The following is a 20087-nucleotide window of genomic DNA, read 5'->3' on the forward strand; positions in this document are numbered from 1 at the left end:
TGCTGTACATTATATCTTCAGAATTTATTTATCTTGTAATTGAAAATTTGTACCTTCTGATCACCTTCACCTATTTTTTCCACCCCAACTCCAACCTCTATCTTTGGCAACCACCAACAGGATTCCTGCTTCCATGACTTTGTTTTTTTTTAGATTCCACATACAAATGAGATGGTACATTTATCTTTCTCTGTCTGACTTATTTCACTTGCATAATGCCCTCAAGCTTCATCTATGTAGTTGTAAACAGCAGAATTTCCTTTTTTTACTTTAATGGCTGAAAAATAGTCCATTATATATAGATATAGGTATATATGTATATAATGTATTACATATATATATATATACATATATATATATATATATACTACTTTCTTTACCATTCATCCACCGATGGGTGGTTCCCAGGTCATGGCTATTTTTTTTTTTAAGATTTTATTTTTTTATTTGACAGAGAGAGTAGGCAGAGAGAGGTGGGGTGGGGGGAAGCAGACTCCCTGCAGAGCAGAGAGCCCGATGTGGGGCTTGATCCCAGGACCCTGAGATCATGACCTGAGCCAAAGGCAGAGGCTTAATCCACTGAGTCACCAAGGTGCCCCAGGTCATAGCTATTTTAAGTAATGCTGCAGTGAACATGGGATGCATGCATCTTATCAAAATAGTCATTTTATTTCCTTTAGATATATACTCAGAAGTGGAATCACTAGATTAAAATCTTGAAGTTCAAAATCAAAAACATCTTGGGGCACCTGAGAGGCTCAGGTGTTAAGCGTCTGCCTTCGGCTCAGGTCATGATCCTCGGGTTCTGGGATCGAGCCCTGCATCGGGCTCCCTGCTTGGCAGGAAGGCTGCTTCTCTCTCTCTCACTTTCCCTGCTTGTGTTCCCTCTCTTGCTGTCTACCAAAAAATAAATAAAAATCTTTAAAAAAAAATTAAAAACCTCTGACAGATTTGTCCCTTCACAATTATATTTTAGATCAAAAGATAGTTTGTTTAGATAATAAATTGGGCTATTTTTTCTCCATTAAGAAATTGATGAAAAGTAGTGGGACAATGACTGACTAATATATGAGGAATGTCAACAGAGACATGGAAACTATGAAAAAGAGCCAAACATATATTCACTAATTGGAAAGTATAATTTCTTTTTCTTTTTAAGTTTTTATTTAATTATTTATTTAAGTGATCTCTATACCCCACGCAGGGCTCAAACTCATGACCCCGAGATCAAGGGTTGCCTGCTCATGACCCCAAGATCAGCGGTTCAGCCTGGATTCAAGTGTGATTCCAAGTGAAGGAGAGACCAAAGGAAGATTTGCTAGATGGACAGTCTGTGCAGTCTAATGGAGGCTTGGAAAGAACAGTAGAGAATCCTTGAGCCAACGTCAGCCATCGGAAGCGTCCTGTGTTTCCCAGGAGCAGGTTTGCCTTTTTCCCTGCCACACATTCATGGCAAGTGTACCCTCAATGTGCAGATGCAGCAGTAGGTCCCAGAACACAGTGTGCACGTATGTCCGTATTACCTTACCTTTAACATTGCTCTCCATTGATGGATTTTCCTGGTTCACCACCACTAAAGCTTTCAGGAGCTGAGCTCTGCCTTCTGCTAGAGACTTTCCTTGTTCCACCTGCCAAGGGTCATATTCTATTCGTATGCCAGGTGGCAGGCAAGCCCGACTTAAATCTTCATCTTACCTCCTGCTTTCTCAGACCACTCCTGATTTCACCTGTGTTACTCCAGGTGCCCCTCAAAGCAGACATTAAGAATGGGTTCAGAGAAAATGCTTCATATAGAAAATGGGAAGGGGACTCGGGGAGGCTGTGATAGCTGTCCTATCACACTACAAGTCTGACCTGGAATGAAGGAGAGAAGGAAGGAAATTTAGGTGTCATGTAGTCTAAGGAAAGTTCAGGAAGCCTAATGGGGAGTCCTCAAAACAACAGGAGCCCTCACAGGGTTCCTCAGTGTTTGTACAGCAGCAACCCATGAGAGGTGTGGCCTAAGCACAAACAGGAATGAATTTTACAATATTTCACAATATAATAGCTCAGGTCCTCACTCAAGTATGCTCCTGGTAGCTGGTGGCCTGGGAGGATATTCTCATGACCACTAGAGTCATGAATTTGAAAAAAAAATCATTAGAAATGATATGTCCTGGAAAAGGAAGGGAAATAATTAAATGATTACAAATCATGAACATTACAAATAATAAACAAATAATGGGACATTTGAAGTGATCTGATACAAGTGCACATTGAGTCTCGGAATGAGAAAAGAAAGAGAATGGGACCAAAAAAAGAGCTAAAGAAAAAAACAGTTAAAATTTCCACATATTTGTGGAAATAACTTACCTACTCAAGAAGCTCAACACATTCCAGGCAAGATAAATAGAAAAATACAAGAAAGTCACAACTAAGTACATCATAGTCCAGCTACCAAAAACTAAAAGAGATACCAAAAAGAAAAAACATTTCGTGTAGATGAGCAATGATGGATGATGGTATTTCATCATGGAAATGATATTTCACAAGAAACAATAGATGCCAGAAGACATGGAAAAACATTTTTAAGGATTTATTTATTTACTTGAGAGAGAGAGAGCATGCAGCAGGGAGGGGCAGAGGAAGAGGGAGAAAGTTAATCAGAATCCATGCCGAGTGTGGAGACAGATGAGGGAGCCCAATGTGGGAGCCCAATGTGGGACTCATCCCATGACCCTGAGATCACAACCTGAGCCAAAACCAAAAGTCAGAAGGTTAACTGACCACACCACCCAGGCGCCCCATTGGAAAAACATTTTTAAAGTGCATCTAGAAAAGTGTTTTGGTTTTTTTTTTTTGAAAGATTTATTTATTTATTTGACAGAGAGAGATCACAAGTAGAGGTAGGCAGAGAGAGGAAGGGAAGCAAGCTCTCTGCCGAGAAGAGAGCCTGATGTGGAGCTCAATCCCAGGACCCTGGGATCATGACCTGAGCCGAAGGCAGAGGCTTTAACCCACTGAGCCACCCAGGTGCCCCTCTGGAAAAGTTTTGAATATGGGTACATACTAAACCATAAAACAAGTCTCGCGAAATGTCCAAAAAAAAAATTGAAATTTTACAGAGTATGTTTCCTGGCCATAATGGAATTAAAGGAGGAAGTAAAACTGTTTATTTACAAATGATAGGATAGTTTATACAGAAACAACAAAGTGAATGTACAAAAAACTAGAAGATTTAATATGTGAATTTTAACAAGGTCATAGAATATAAGCTTAATATAAAAAAATAATCATATTTCTATTCACCAGCAAATAATTAGAAAACGAAATTTTAAGATACCATTTATAATAGTATGAAAAATGAACTACGTAAGATTAAATTTACAAAAATTGTGTAAGACTTCTACAGTGATAAATACAAACATTGATAAGAGATAGTAAAGAAAATCTAGGGACACCTGGGTGACTCAGTGGGTTAAGCATCTGCCTTTGGCTGAAGTTATGATCCCAGGGTCCTGAGATCAAGTCCTGGTGTGGGGCTCCTTGCTCAGTAGGGAGCCTGCTTCTCCCTCTCCCTCGCCACTCCCCCCGCTTATGCTTGCTTTCTCTCTTTCTGACAAATAAATAAAAAAAAAAAACTTATTAAAACAAAGAGAAAATCTAAACAAGTAGAAGGTTATATCATCATCACACATTAGAAAATATAATATAATTAGATTAATAGTCATCCAAAAGTGATCTTTGAATTCAACACAATTCTAGTAAATATCCGAACAGGCTTTTTTTCAAGGAATTGACAAGCTATTCTAAAAATTTTCTGGAAATATAAAAGACCTACACTAACGGCCTTGAAAAAGAAGAAAGCTGGAAGCTACATGCCACCTCATCACAGGGCTGTTTAAAGCTGTACTAATTTAGACTCTGTGGTAAAGATGTAATGATTGATAAATAGATAAAGGGAACTGAAATTGAAGCTAAGAAATAGACACACTCCAACAGGGTCAGTTGATTTGCAACATAGTAGCCAAGGAAATTTGAAGTGGAAAGTAAAATCTTTTTTAGAAATGGTGCTGTGTGAATTCTAGCTGCTTTGGCCTCTCCCAGCTGTCATTCCTGTCTGTCCAATCCAGTAAGACTCCTGGGGTCTGTGTGGATTCCTGCCATCTCCACCACACCTGGAAACTGCCTAAAGAGACCTGGGACAATCTCATGGTTCATTGGATTGTTTCCTTTCTGTCAGAGGCCACAGGCCTGGGCTGCCGGTTGTCTAATGTGTGAAAGCGGGCATTAAAGACATTTTTGTCCAGTGTTCTTCAGACCCAGTTACTCCATATGGTTGAAACAGAAGCTGATGTGCACTTTTAAGGGAGCTTCCGTCTGCTGTGTGAAGAACAGATTGTCATGAAGCAAAAATGGAAGAAAGGAAAGCAGAGACCATTTGAGAAGTATTTGTAGCAGTCCAAGAAAGAAATGAAGGTGCTTAAATCAGTGTGACAAGGGGTGCCTGGTGACTCGGTCCGTTAAGCGCCAGACAGTTGATTTGGGCTCAGGTCATGATCTCATGGTTGGTGAGATCTAGCCCTGCCTCCAGCTCCTGCTCAGCGGGGAGTCTGCCTGGAATTCTCTCTCCCTCTCCCACTGCCATTTACTGAGAGAAGAGGAGGTATGAGAAGATTCAGGGTTGTTGGTGTTTTGTTTTGTTTTGTTTTGTTTTGATGGGGGGTTGGAGCAGAAAGGAAGAAAAGAGTTCAAAACTCTCATTCTTTGTCTGGAAGTATAAAAAGGAAATTCAGGAATGGATTTTAAAAATATTTTTTCCTTGGGGCGCCTGGCTGGCTCAGTCCATGGAGCATGTGAACCTGATCTCAGGGTTGTGAGTTCAAGTCCCATGCTGGTCATGGAGTTCACCTGGAAAAAAATTAAAATTTTTTTCCTACATTTTTATCACATATTATATGTCTCTCTTTTCTAGAACACGAGCTTTTGGAAGAAAGAGTCTGTCTTATTATTCTGATGTCCCATGCAGTGCACACCATCGTCCTTTAATGTGTGTATTTGTGTGTGAAACTAGGGGATCTGATCAACTTGGTGTCAGAGGTGGAGGAGCTGAGCATTCTGGGTTACAGGAGGGGGTAATGAGAAATCCCTGGAGGAGATCTAGAATACTCTGCTATTCATTCCTGGAAACCAACGTAGCCCAGTAAGGATAAAAAATGTGTATGAAATCATAAATACTGTGTGTTTATATAACCTTAGATGGAAATAATCAGAGAAGATGCCTTGTGATTTTGATATCATTTGTTTCCGTGAAGAATAAAAATCCTTTTTTGAATTGAAAACACAGAGGTGAAGTGGAGGATGGGCCCAAGTATGTGTCTAATAACACGCCAACATATCTAAATACCCTGCTTAAAAGCTTGTCTTTCTCGGCCCGAGTGCTATAGTTTATAACGGAGCTCCCACAGATCTTTTCATGATTGTAGATGGCTTTATTTTTATAATCTTTAGCTGCAGTGTTAAAAATGCCAAATCGACACTGCATTCTGTGGGGGTGGATGGGAGAAGAAAGGTAACCCTACATGGCCCTGCTGCCCAAAACTTTTGCTGTCTTTGAAATGTTCACTCCTAGGCTTGCTGTTTAGGTTAAAATATGGTCTTAAAAATAGCCATTAAAATTTGTTAAATGTCTCACTGTGTGAGTTAGCACAGTAAGTAGGGAGAACGTACGCAGTCTTTAAAGCTGTTGTACTGCCTTGACTTACCAGTCTCCCGATCCTGGATAAGAGAGGCTTAACTTCTCTAAGCCTCAGTGTATTAATCTATGAAATGGGACTAATAATATCTATCACACTAGGTTGTCATAAGGATTAAATCAATAATGAATGTAAAGTTCCTCTGAGCAGTTCTTGGTGCCTTTAGTTAGCTAAGAAAGAGCAGAGTATAATGAAAGAAGACCCTGGACAAGTACATTTTGATATGGTGGAAGGGACTGGAGAAGCTTGAAGCATTGGGAGCCAACACAGAAGGAAGGAAAGGGTCTTGGCTGAGAATATTAGTGAACAGAGGGCATCATGGGGATTCTCAAAGGCCCTGGGAACACTTCAGAAGGAGGGATAGGACAAAGTCACCACTAGAAAATGGGAAGCTGGTGCCAAAAAACCCCATGGTTACTTCGGACAGACCCAAGTAAATATTTACCAAATCTTAACATAGGACAAAGAGTTCTGAAGTTTAGAAACAAGGGAAGAAATCATCTACACAAAGTTAATTATGTTCGACTAAAAAAAAAAAAAAATCTGAATTTCCCTACTTTAAAAACATTTAAAGAATTTTTAAATGAATAGAAACTTCATCAACAGACATTATTTTTAAAGATCCCACTCTAGGCCTTCCGGGTAAAGACAGTAGTTACAGGCAGTCATCTACTTTTGCTCTTTCTCCAGACCCTACTAAAACAGCAGCGAAGGGGGTGTCAGGAAGGCAGAAACTCACCAGGATGGAGAGAAGACAGAAAGGAGATGAGAGAAGCAAGATTTTGAAGCTACAAAACAGATGGGGTGATACATGGCTTCCCCCAAACTCCCCAAAACAGAATCATCAGGCAGCAGCCCAGAAAGCTGACATTCATTCTCATTTACCCTGCAGGATCTCCGGTGGGGTCCAGTAGTGGCAGCCTCTGGCACCTGTGGAGGTCAGGAAGTTGAAATAGAAAAGAGCTGGAAATAGGACAGCTGTCTGAGAATCGATTAAGTAATTGGACCCCGGGTCTCCTCCCTACTCCGTATTTGGGCCATCGGGGAGCCCTTGTGAGAATGGGGGTTCATTGTCAGGAGAGATGAGCACAGACGCCACCAGGTAGAACTGTGAATGGAGCACATAGTACTGAAAACAGGTCCTGAGATACCTTGGCCTTTTTTCCCAGTCAGCAACTGTCAACCTTGTTTGTATGAAAGGAGACCAGAAAAGTGTTCAAGGAATTTGACCAGCCCACTAAACCAAGTCTAAAGAGACTGACAGTAGAAATCCCCAACTACTCCATTGTGAAATGTTCCCTTTCCCCTCCCTGCTCAGGCCCAGCAAGCAGATTTTTAGTTCCTTACTCTTGAGGAAATGAAAACAACCAGACATCCAAGGGAAGTCTCCAATATGGAAGAGAGAAACCAAAGAAATAAGCAGAAAAAAAAAAGCAACTCAGAGGAAACGGACCATTCGAGAGAAAAAAAAAAAAAAAACAACACTTTTTGAAAGGAATGCTGTGGTTAATAGCCAGAGATAAGAAAAGATACCGCCTGTGAAACAAGAATAGGATACTGTTTTAGAAGACTGCAGAGATCCCTCAAAGGAAAAAGAAAATCTCTTAAAACTAAAAACATGATAATGAGACTAAAAACTCAAGAAAAGTGTTGAAAGAAAAAATTAAGGAAGTTTTCCAGTAAACAAGGTGAAAAAATGGTAAAAGTGGATAGAAACTTTGGCAGTCCAGCCAGAAGTTCTAAAATCTAAATCATAGCAATCCAGAAATAGAGAAGAAAATGCAGAAGAGAGGGTTCAAAACAAAAAATCAATACAATGTCTCAGAACTGAAGCACATGAGTCTACAGATGAAAAGAGTCCATGACAGAACAGTTACAACGTATCAAAGGAGGCTCACACCACACTCATGTGATGGTTGATTTTGTGTGTCAACTTGGCTAGGGGGCAGGATGCCCAGGTGTGGAGTCCCTATTTTACACATCTGGTTTCCTAAACTTTGCAACCATTTTATTTTTATATGATTATATTCTGGGATAAATGTGGGTTTTGTTACAATTAAGATGTTAGTGTTTATATAGAGGGGAAAAGTGTGGTTTTTTTTTTAAGCGTCATCAAATTGAAACTAAAGTTTGGAAGCAATAAAGTGGTTATACTTTCCCCTAAAAACAGCTGGTTATCACATTTTTAGAAATCACGAGCCTATTGACTGTGCGTCAAAACATGCCGAGACCTTTGGCATTTATTGTACTGAGAAGAACCTATCGTACCATAGGGTGCCAGAGCTGGTGACATCGATTTATATAATCCTGTGAGTGTTCTTTGTATATGTGTTAAGCATCAAGGTGAAGTGCTATTACTATTAAAGATAGCCGAATGAGGAGCCATAAGCGGCTGGATCCAGAAAAAGAACTGTAACATTCACTTTCATTTTGCAGACCAGCCTTGTTTTCTGGCAAGGACCTTTCTCACACGGAAGTGTGATACCGCTAGATGGCAGCACAGTGGAACGCTGATGGTCAGAACCAGGAAACTGGCTGGAGGAGACCCCCTGAGCCTGGCAGGCGGGAACTTAGAAGAGAGACTTACTCACTCGGCCTCTATCCATCCATCCATCCACCCACCCATCCATCCATCCACCCATCCATCCTTTCACACACACCCCCCCATCCATCCATCCACCCATCCATCCTTTCACCCCCCCATCCATCCATCCACCCAATACGCACTGACTTTTTAAAAAGAACTCTTGCTAACGATGCTGTTGAATTTAAAACAATATTCCCCAGACCATATTTTAAAATCACAGAAGTTGACTAGACAGGAAAGAAACAGATTAAAGTACATTCCTCCTACATGACTGGTGTAGATGGAGATGTCCAAAAGTGAGCACTGCATGTTTTTATTTTTATTTTTTTGTGGAAGAGAATTTTTTATCACTTTTACGTACAGGAAATTCAACAGCATACACTTAGCCCAGTCTGGCCAGTTCTTTAGCCTTTTTACCTTTTCCAGCGTGGCAATGCAAGCCACCGATTTAGGATCCAGGATCTTGCCTCCTCGGTGATGGCGGATCTCATCCTATCTGTCTTTGTAATTGGTCCTGATAGATTCTACCAGCTTAGCCAGAGCTCCTTTGTCTTCATAGTTAACCAGTGGAAGCCAGAATGGTGCATGTCTTCCTGGGGACCAAACACTCCAGCCTGGCCTGGAGTAATGCAGTAGGGAACCCCCATCTTACAACACAGGACAGGCAGGAAGACAACCATTTTAATGGGATCCACATCATGGACAATCACTACCAGTTGAGCCGCCTTGTTTTCTACCAAGGTGGTGACATATTAACCCCAGCTTGAAGGACAGGCGGCCTCTTAGTGGGGATATCTGCTTCGCCAGTAGCTTTCTTCTCAACCCCGGCCGATTCCTGCTTCCTCTATTACTTTGTGTCTGGTCTGTGTCTGTGGGTGAGTGTAAGCAGTTGAGTAGCTTTTTGGCTGTCCAAGGCCTGGGCGAACTGGTCAATCACATGAGGCACTTTGAGACATTTACAGGGAATAGCCCTTTGCCACTGGAGCCAGATGTAGTGATTTGACAAAACGAGTGAGGTCTCTTTTGGGCTGGATGTCCTGTCTGATGCCCAAATTCTTGGTCCTTTTCTCCAAAAGAGGATTGACCACCTTCTTGGCCTCCTGCTTCTTCAGGACAGCAGGAGCCCAGGCTGTCTTCCTCCCCTTTGTTTTCTTTTCTTTTGGCATCTCAGAAGGCAGGAGGAGAGAGCAGCACTGAGTGTTTTTAAACACAAGGAATCAAGCATTAGGCTTGACTTAACGAGGGAAGCTTGGGAGCTATTTCTTGAGATCAGAAATTGCAAATAGTTCAAGGTCAAAGCTTTGGAATGGGAAGAAGTGAATAGTCATCAGAGTGGGGAACAAGTTGGTGTTGCGGGATTATGACAACTATTCCTTGCGGATCCGGGCCGTTTTCAGGATCCATTTCACTAATACCTGCTGACAGAAACGACTTGATACCCAGCATACCAGTTTTTAACTGTTATAATTTTCCTTCCACACCGTTGGAGAAAAGCATTTCATTTCTTTGCTCACACATTTGTCATTTGTGTACTTCCTTCCTGCTCTGTTTTCCCTAGCCTAAATTCCATCTACATCTGCCAGGAGTTTTCCCTTTGCTACTAAGAGATCTTGATATGGCTAACTCCAACACAAAGGAGAGAAGTGGGTTAGTCTCCCAATCCAACTCCTTTAGTTCAAACTGCCTTTTCAAGCACATACAAAAAGGCAAAATGTGGCATCCTGTAACGGTCAAAGTGTGATTTTTATTCTTCCTGTATAGAGAGACAACAACACAGAAATAGCTTTGTCCTCTAGAGCAATGGCTTTTAAACCTTTTGAAATCTGACCTTTGATCAGAAATACATTTTACTTCACAGCTTCGCCAGCCCTGGGACTATCTGCCGTCAAATCCATTCCTTATTCTTCTCTTTTTCTGCCGTGTTTCAAGGATGATGATCCCAAAAGGCTGTATTTCCAAGGCTCCCAGGTTATGGTAACTGACTTCTGGCTGGGTGCCACTCGTGTGCAGCTCTGACACTGGTGGGTGAGGGGAACAGAAAAGCGAGGACAATTCCCTCCATCTTTCTCTGCCTCGAGCGCATCTCTGACAGTGGCTGGGTCTTCCCTCTGGCTCCAGCTCCAGCCAAAATGTCCTACGATTTTAGCTTCTGCTGGATGACCCCAGCTCTGGGACCCAACAACACTGTTATGTCCCTATGTCCCTCCAGTCAAAAGGGATTAGTGGTTTCTGCCATTGTTGATCTCTGGGTTGTATCGTCTTCCCCAGTTTGGCTTCTCAGCTTTTTCATTATTTGTGTAACCAGTTTCCAGTTTAATTCCTTCCATTAAAAAACACATTCACCATGGTTTCCATTTTTCTGCCATTTCATTATAGCACATATATATGCATGAAACAGAAGCAAATACTTCCTTAACAATATTCCTTTCACTGTGTGTAATGACTCTAATATTTCCTATTCTATCTCACCTTTTTTTTTTTTTTAAAGTAATTTCCATGACCAATGTGGAGCCCAAGATGGGGCTTGAGCTCATGACCCTGGGATCAAGACCTGAGCTGAGACCAAGAGTCAGATACTTAACCCGCTAAACCACCCAGGTGCTCCTATTCTATTTCACTTTTTAAAATGCCAATCACAACTCTATAAATGGAATTCACATCTCGTTGATGGGTTGTATCTTGCTAATGGAGATTTGAAAAACACTGCTTTAGAGACCATATTTATTTTTACTTTTTAAAAGTCTGGTTTACTGACTCATATACACAGAAAATTCCCCTTTTTAGGAACACATTATAAGAAGTTCAAAAATATACAGATATACAGAATATTTTCATCATCTCCCAAAGCTCTGTTGTTCTCTCTCTCTCTCTTTTTTTTAAGATTTTTATTTATTTGTTTGACAGAGAGACCACAAGTAGGCAGAGAGGCAGGCAGAGAGAGAGGGGGAAGCAGGCTTCTTGCCAAGCAGAGAGCCCGATGCGGGGCTCGATCCGAGGACCCTGAGATCATGACCTGAGTCGAAGGCAGCGGCGGCTTAGCCCACTGAGCCACCCAGGTGCCCCCCCTTGTTCTCTTTTGTAGTTAACCCCTCTCTCCATCCTGAGCCCCTAGTAAACCACCAATGTATTTTTTTGTTGTTGTTCTTATAGTTTTATCTTTTCCAGAATGTCATATAAATAAAATCCTATAGTATAGAATCTCTTGAATCTGGTTTCTTTCCCTTAGCACAGTGCTTTTTAAAGATTTTATTTATTTATATATTTGTCAGAGAGAGAGAGAGAGAGAGAGCGCACAAGCAGGCAGACTGGCAGGCAGAGGCGGAGAGAAGCAGACTCCCTGCCCAGCAAGAAGCCCGACGTGGTACTCGATCCCACGACCCTGGGATCATGACCTGAGCTGAAGGCAGCGGCCCAACCGACTGACCTACCCAGGCTTCCCAGCACAACGCTTTTTAGATTCATTTGTGTTGTTACATGTGTACATAGTTCATTCCTTTTTATTGCTGAATGATATTCTATTATCACATTAAAGCTTGGCAAATTCTTATGTTAACCTAAAATGTATATTTTACTTCTGCTATTTGTTTTGCAACCTGTTAGTCTGAAATCATGTAAAATCTTTTTGGTGGTCCTCACAGCTGGGCTCAACAGGGGTGAGAGATCATCATAGGACAACCTCAACAGTTTTCATGTTCAAAGACAAGAGGGTAATAGCTTGAGCTCTGGAGTCTTACTCTCTTGATTGAATTCTTTCTTTTAACTCTTGCTACTTCCTGATCTTGAGCAAATTACTTAACCTCCCTTAAATTATAGTTTCCTCATCTGTAAAACAAGATGGTAGCAATGGTATGTGTTTCACTGAATTCTTGTGGAGATAAAATGAGATGAAATGAGTAAAGCACTTAGTGCAATGACTGGTGCCCATAAGTACAAGTAAATTAGTTTATGTCCTAGGGAAGCTGGCTGTAATTTAGCTGGTCTAAAAAGTCAGGGGAAACAGTTTTTTTTCAAGACTAACTCACTTCCTTTAAAACCCTGTCACTCACTTCTGAGCCTCTGTGAGCTGTGTCATTGCCAACCCAATGATTCAGCCTGATTCAGTCCATGAGGTCAGGAAGAAATATCTGGGAAGCCCAAATCTGGGGACAACCCATTGACTCTGGCACCTAACATCATCAAGTTAGCTGGTCATTGAACTTGATGACCACATCAGTTAGCTGGTCATCAGTGGGACCTGAAGTCCTCATCTCCTCTATAAACTTTTCAATTTGTATTATGATGGGTCTCCAACACATGCTTAAAATGATGCAGATTGCAGGCTACAAAGGGAAGAATCCCAGATTGAAAGCCAGAACACTTTGGCATCGGGTCGGACCCACCACTTTTTACTGATGTGATTTTGAACAAGTCACTCACCATTTCTGTGCCTTGGTTTCTTCATCTGTTAATGGGTATATAATATGATTATTTCCCATAAGTCTTCCTGAATCAACCATCATTTACAATGATTTCAAAATTAAAATATTGTTACTATTTTATATAAAAGTATATTTGATCATTCAAATGTGGCAATTCAGATTTGAATTACATGAACTCTTTGTGATATGATGAGTATGATGATTATTTCTGTGAAAGCATTTGTTATTGCTTCTGTAATAAAGACTGATTGAGTTTATAAAACACTGTTCCACTGGACCCATGAATCTCAGTGTTTAATACTTACCAGGCATGCACATTCTAACAGCCTTTGTGTTCATATAATGGACCAGTGAATTCTATTTGCTGCTGAGGTTTCAATCACATCCTACAAACAAAGACAGATTGTTTTGAATTAGTGTCTGTCAGGGAAAGATGTTCAATTGTTAAATTACTTTAGTTATATGTGAGTTTTAATTATCTGGATCATACTTCTCCTTTACAAATTATATTTCTCTGTAGAATGAAATCTTTCTGAATTAGATAAATTAATTATTGACATGTTTCTATATATTTAAATCACGCTTGCAGCATAAATTGTCACTTTTAAAAGCACATTCTGGGACTTTACCAAAGCCATTGAAATGTCACTGTCCTAAAAAAGCAAAAAACTGAGGCTTGTGTTTTCTAATAAATTTGTTAAGGAACATAAAAACTATTATGCATAACATCAATCCATCTATTTTTTTTTTTTTTTTTTGAGAAAGAGTGTGTGCTTGTAAGCAGCAAGAGAGAGGTGGGGTGTCAGAGGGGCAGAGGGAGAGGGAGAGAGAGAACCCCCAAGCAGGCTTTAAGCCCAGAAGGAGCTCAATCTCAAAACCCCAAGATCATGACCTGAGATGAAATCAAGAGTCAAATGCTCAACTCACTGAGCCACCCAAGCACCCCATCCATCAATTCTATTATAGAGTATTTGTTACAAACTTGGAATTGTGTTGCCTAAGGAATGCAAAGTTGACTAAGAGTGAGAAGGTCATGATCTATTGAAAAAGTAAGGACACAATTTATAATACAATCCAGGAGGCATTGTAATTGAGATAGTAATCATCAGTAAATATTTTTTAATAAATTTAGTGCCAGCATGTGCTAGATCCTATACTAGCTATTAAGAATAAGACTTTAAGAGTTTATGGTCTAATAGAGGAGACCAACAAATATAAGAAATTGTCAAAGAGGACTCACCTCACCTTGAGGAATGATGCAGGAGAATCTTCCCATAGGTAAAATTAAAACTAAGTACAGAAAAGCTAACAGGAGGAGGTATGATAAAGAAGAGGGCTAAGGATATTCTAGGCAGAAAATCAACTTTTGCAAAGGTACATTGATGAGAAAAACTACAAATCATTTAGTATGTCTGGGTCCTGGGATACATACTAGAAAGTGGCAAAGGCTGCCGCTAGGATGAATAAGGACCAGGTAACGAGGGGCTATGTTTGCTGCATTATCTAGACCAGTTTGTGTTGGTGTTGTGTCAGTTTTGTTGGCCTCCAGGGTATCTGATAAGACCTTTACTGTCTTTTGAATTATTATTTCTTTATTGACAAAGTGTTGTTCCTTTTTGCTTTGCAGATTTTTTTTCATTGTCTTTAGTTTTCAGATACTTGGCTATGGTCTTGGTGTGGGTTCCTTAGGATTTATCTCACTGGGGTTTTACTCAGCTTCTTGAATCTGTAGGTTTTTATCTCTTGCCAGATTTGAGAAGTTTTCAGCCATAACTTCTTTGAGTACTTTTTCAGGCCTATGCTTTCTCCTCTTCTTCAGAGACTCTGATTGGATCTTCAGATCCTGTAGTTGCCACACAGGGCCCCAAGACTCCCTTCAATTAAAAAAAATTTTTTAATAGATTTTCATTTTTAGGGCAGCAAAACCATTGAAGATTTTCCTGTAGAAAATACATGTGTGTGCACACACAAACATGTGTGTATGCACACACATATATTCATGCATATATATTTGTATGAATGCTTTATTGAGATATAATGCACATATCATATCATTCTTAGTATATTCCCTGAGTTGTGCTCCCATCATCACAATCAACTTTAGGACATTTCATGTCTCCAAAAATAAACTCTGTGCCCATTAACAGTCACACCCCCCTCTCCACCTGTAGGCAAAGAGAAGTCATTCTGTGTGTACAGATTTGCCTATTCTGGACATTTCATGGACACATATTGCATGGAACCATGCAATATACAAGCTACTGTGACTGGGTTCATTTATTTAGCTTAACGTTTTCAATCCATGTTGTAGCATGTATCAGTAATTGCTCCTTTTTTTTTTGTAAATAACATTTGTTTTAGTTTTCTATTGCTGTTGTAACAATTTAGTACAAACTTAGTGGCTTAAAATGATGCAGATTTGTTATCTTACAGTTCTATAGTCAGAAGTCTGGTGTTGGTGTCACTGGGCTAAAATCAAGGTGTCGTCAGGGAAGCACACTTTTCTAGAAGCGCTGGAGAAGAATCTGTGTCCATACCTTTTTCAGCTTCTAGAAGATGCCCACGTTTCTTGGCTAGTGGTCCCCTTCCATCTTCAAAGCCAGAAACAGCAGATTGAGTCCTCTCACATTATATAACCCCAATTGTCCTTCTTCCCTCTTCCACTCTTAAGAATCTTTGTGACTACATTGGGGCCCCATGAATAACCCAGAATAATCTCCCTATTTCAAGGTCAGCTGATTAGCAAACTTAATTTTAGCTGCTCCTTAGTAATTCCCTGTTGCCGTGTAATATAATATATTCACAGATCCTGGGAATTTGGATACAGTGGTTTGCCTACCACCCATTATAAGTATGTGCATTTTATTTGTCTGTTCATCAGTTGATGGTTATTTGGGTTGTGTCCACTTTGGGGCTATTATGGATAATGCTGTTATTAACACTTGTGTACAAGTTTTTGAATGGATATATGTTTTCATTTCTCTTAGGTAGATATCTAGAAGTAGAACTGCTGGGACAGAAGATTTACTTTCTAGACAATCATTCTGGCTCAGAGTAGAGAATGGTAGAGTGATATATACTAAGTTTTATATGAATATGAAGGAAGAACAACACTTGTTGGTGAAGGCCTCAGAGAGGAAACATTTGAGCTGGATCTTGTAAAGTTATATTATCATTTATTGGCTTTCTTTTTTTTAAAGATTTTATTTATTTATTTGACAGACAGAGATCACAAGTAGGGAAAGGGGCAGACAGAGAGAGAGAGAGGAGGAAACAGGCTCCCTGCTGAGCAGAGAGCCCAAAGTGGGGCTTGATCCCAGGACCCGGGATCATGACCTGAGTGGAAGACAGAGGCTTTAACCTGCTGAACCACCCAGGCACCCCTATTGGCTTTCTTTTAATTGTGAAAGTAACAAATCCATTGTAGAGAATTTTAAAAATATAGAGAAGTCTCTAAAAGATTTTAAAAATCACTTAATACCCCACCACCCAGTGGAAACCACAGCTGACATTCTGCAGTGCTTGTTTTGTGTGTATGTGTAGGATTTGAGTTCATATTGTATATAAAATTTTGTTGTTCATTCTTTTCAATCAACATATGTCTTAAGCATTTTCCCATATCATTAACCATCAAAAAAAGAAATAAACTGGTTACATAGTATTCCTTTCCTGTATTCCTTTACATAAATATCCTTTACTGTAAGATATTTAGGTTGATTTACAACTATCTATTGTGATAGGTATTACTATGAAGGACAGTCTTGTACATGTATCTTTTCTTTGAGTTGGGTTTTGAAGAATGAGTTAACTTGGAATCATGGAGTCTAGCAAGAGAGTGGTCTCCTCTGTTTGAAAATAACATAACATTCTATGTTAACTGTACTTCAATTTAAAAAAATGATAGTGGTCCCCAAGAACACACCAACAGATGCTTTTGTGCACAACTCCTGAAGGATATAGGAATAAAAATGTTTAAACGAAGACTCATAAAATAAAAATTGGAGTTTGCTTTCCTATATGTAAAATAAAATTCCTGATGCAAAATTTTATTCTAGCCATGATAATAATCCACCATTGTTAGTGGTAATGTGACACTAAAAATCTAATCTTGGACTAACCAAACTACTTTTTTCCTCTCAAGAGTATTTTTTTTTTAAACAAATATTGCAAGATTTAAAAAACAACCACAAACTCTATCATTGATAAAGCCATGTCAATTGTTAGATACCACTTTACATTTCCAAACTACAGGCTTTAGTCCTTCTTTAGAAAGCGATCTAATTCTTCAAGAAAATTCTGCCATATTTAAGTTTTGGTGTGATTAAAGCAGATCTGGCCCTTCAATATTAGCTACCTTGGCTTCAAACCTGTCCTAAAAGGCTGTGACTTCTGTGTCAGGGACAAGCCCTAGATTCACATGCACACCTGTTAAAGAAACAAGCCCTGCCATGCTGGTATTTCAAAATGTCCTGTTGGACCCTCAGATGTTATTTACCACCAATGTGTTATGTGTGAGGATGCAGCCGCTGAGCCAAGAAAGACAATGGAAAGAAAACAAGAGCTTGATGATGACTGTGATCCTATATACAGAGCGAACTAACCTCGGTGAATTGCAAAGATAGAAGTGGCTTTCAGTCCCATGTGCCAAAATGGAGGACTCTGCATCTTATATGAAATAAAGTTTCAAAGTACCACATACTTCTTATTTCAGATTCTAAGGACAGGTACTTTTAGTAAAATTAGTGGTGGTGTTTCTTTTTCTTTTCTTTTCTTTCTTTCTTTCTTTCTTTCTTTTTTTTTAAGGTTTCATTTATTTGAGAGAGAGAGCACAAGTGGGGGCAGGGGTAGTGGCAGGGAGAGGGAGAAGGAGACTCCCCGCCAAGCAGGAAGCCCAATGGTGGTCCTGGACCCCAGGACCCCAGGACCCCAGGACCCCAGGACCACAACCTGAGAAGAAGGCAGATGCTTTACTTACTGAGCCACTCAGGTGTCCCAATGTGGTGGTGTTTTATCAGGAGTCAAATATAAGAAGTGAAATAACTATCTCTTTAAAAGTTGAGAAGCACTGGGGCGCCTGGGTGGCTCAGTGGGTTAAAGCCTCTGCCTTCGGCTCAGGTCTTGATCCCAGGGTCCCCCATATCAGGCTGTTTGCTTGACGGGGAGCCTGCTTCCCCCTCTTTCTCTGCCTGCCTCTCTGCCTACTTGTGATCTGTCTGTCAAATAAATAAATAAATAAATAAAGTTGAGAAACACTTCGTACCCCTAAGTTATAGATCCTAAGTTGGGCCAGTGACTAGGATTTAGCAGAAGAATTTCTGAAACAACAAATTATAAATACTTTTTTTAAAGGATTTTATTTATTTATTTGACAGAGAGAAAGATCACAAGTAGGCAGAGAGGCAGGCAGAGAGAGGGGGAAGCAGGCTCCCTGCTAAGCAGAGAGCCAGACGTGGGACTCGATCCCAGGACCCTGAGATCATGACCTGAGACGAAGGCAGCGGCTTAACCCACTGAGCCACCCAGGCGCCCTAGAAATATTATTTTGATGTGAAGTAATCAGTCACATTATTGTCACAAAGGTTAAATATCTCAATGAGGGATCATTTGTAGAAAGAGCTCCTGGTCATGGTGGCTCTTCTTTTATTTTGAATTCATCTCACTTGCCTTTTGCTCTTCCCTGACCTCCCATCTCCTCAACCCCTTTCTAAATTTTATTTGTTTAGTTTTTACTTTTGTCTCCAGACTTTCAAGTTTCTCCCTATTCCACCCAACTTGTAAAACCCCAAACTGAAGAAATTAAAATGGAATTCCTGATAATATAGTCGAGTGTTATTTTAATGCTTTTACTACATACTCCATGCACCTCATGTTCCATGAGAAATGTGTTTTCTTTCTTTTAACATATGCCTACACACTTCCATTGCTAATGCTAGAGCCACCTCTTCCCAGTGATAACATAGCTCAGATTATTTTTCTGGTGTGTAGATGAGGCTGTCATGTGGAATGGAATCAAAGCCCCAAGGAGCAAAGTATATTGCCTTGCCCTCCCAGACAAGACCCAGAAGGATGTTAAACTGCTTTTATGTGGCTTACATTCAGATGCACTGTGACGTAATATGCCTTTTTGCCAAAATATTTCCCTCTTTCTCATTTGAATGCATCTAAAAGTCTTACTGGGAAAGATAAACAAGCTTTTAAAAATATAAACAGACCTCGAAATTTTTAAGCAGTAAAAAAACTTGCAGAATTTTCATAAGGCCAGAAATAATCTGGCCAAATCTTCTTTAGGATATGTAGGGAGCAGTCTAGGCAAGAGTTCCACGTGTGGGCTTTTTTTCTGTCTTTTTCTTAAAGATTTTGTTTATTTATTTGAGAGAGAGCGAAGGAGACAGAGTGCACCCGTGCAAGCAGTGGGGAGGGGTGGAGGGAGAGAGAAACAGACTCCTTGCTGAGCAAGGAGCCTAACATGGAGTTCGATACCAGGATCCTGAGATCATGACCTGAGCTTAAGGCAGAAATTTTCACCAACTGAGCCACCAAGGTGGCCCAATCCATGGGCTTTCATAGACAAGTGTTTTCACCTCTACCTAGCAAAAGAAATGTTGTTCCTCGCAAAATCAGCTCCAAGTGAATTTGTGAAGAATCCTAATTATATTTGACACCAAGAATCTCCCTTTCCATTAGTCTTCATTCCCCCCCTTTTTAGTTTGGTTTAGTTACTTCCAGCCATCTTTTCTTTCCTGTTCTCAGCAATATGTCAGATATATTCCCAAGAAAATATAAATGACTAATATGACTTCAAGTGCTCCTTCCTAGAGGTCATTACAAGGAACAAAGCCTAAACCTAAAGTAGTGGTAATCAAAGCACAGGGGCAGGACAGATGATGTAAATGAGCAAAGTGGGTGGCATCTTAGGAAAGCAGGGAGATGATGGAGGTGGAGCCAAAAGAGAGCCCCAGCCTCTCTCAAAGAGGGTGCCCAGCTCCTGTAGACTGTTGGCAAATGGGTTTATGGGCTCCAGTATTACCAGATCTCCTGACATTTATTTTACAACTCATGTTTTTCTGAGAAATCTCCTAAAATGTCATAGTGTTGGAGCACTAAACATACCTGCAAGCTCCATTCCAGTCGGGTAGCCCACAGATACCCTGGCTATTCTTGGATGACGGGAAGACATGCTGACCATTGGAAGGCTGTATGGGCCAGAGGAAAGAGTTTTGAAGTGCCCCAAACCTGTTGAAATCTCAGCTTTGTCTCCCATAGGCTCAATAATCTTGAGCAAGTTATTTAATTTCATTGTCTGTAAATTGAGAATAAAGCATCTCAGCCTTGCAAAATTTCCAGGTT

At 40.2% G+C, this 20087-nt stretch overlaps 1 pseudogene; it reads right to left on the reverse strand.

The window, feature by feature from the left end:
• Window positions 1–9488, reverse strand: part of LOC131810962 (large ribosomal subunit protein eL8-like) — a 46241-nt pseudogene extending 36753 nt beyond the window's left edge.
• Window positions 9489–20087: the final 10599 nt, after the last annotated feature.

The sequence above is a fragment of the Mustela lutreola genome, chromosome 11 (assembly GCF_030435805.1).
Source record: "Mustela lutreola isolate mMusLut2 chromosome 11, mMusLut2.pri, whole genome shotgun sequence".
Classification (NCBI taxonomy): domain Eukaryota; kingdom Metazoa; phylum Chordata; class Mammalia; order Carnivora; family Mustelidae; genus Mustela; species Mustela lutreola.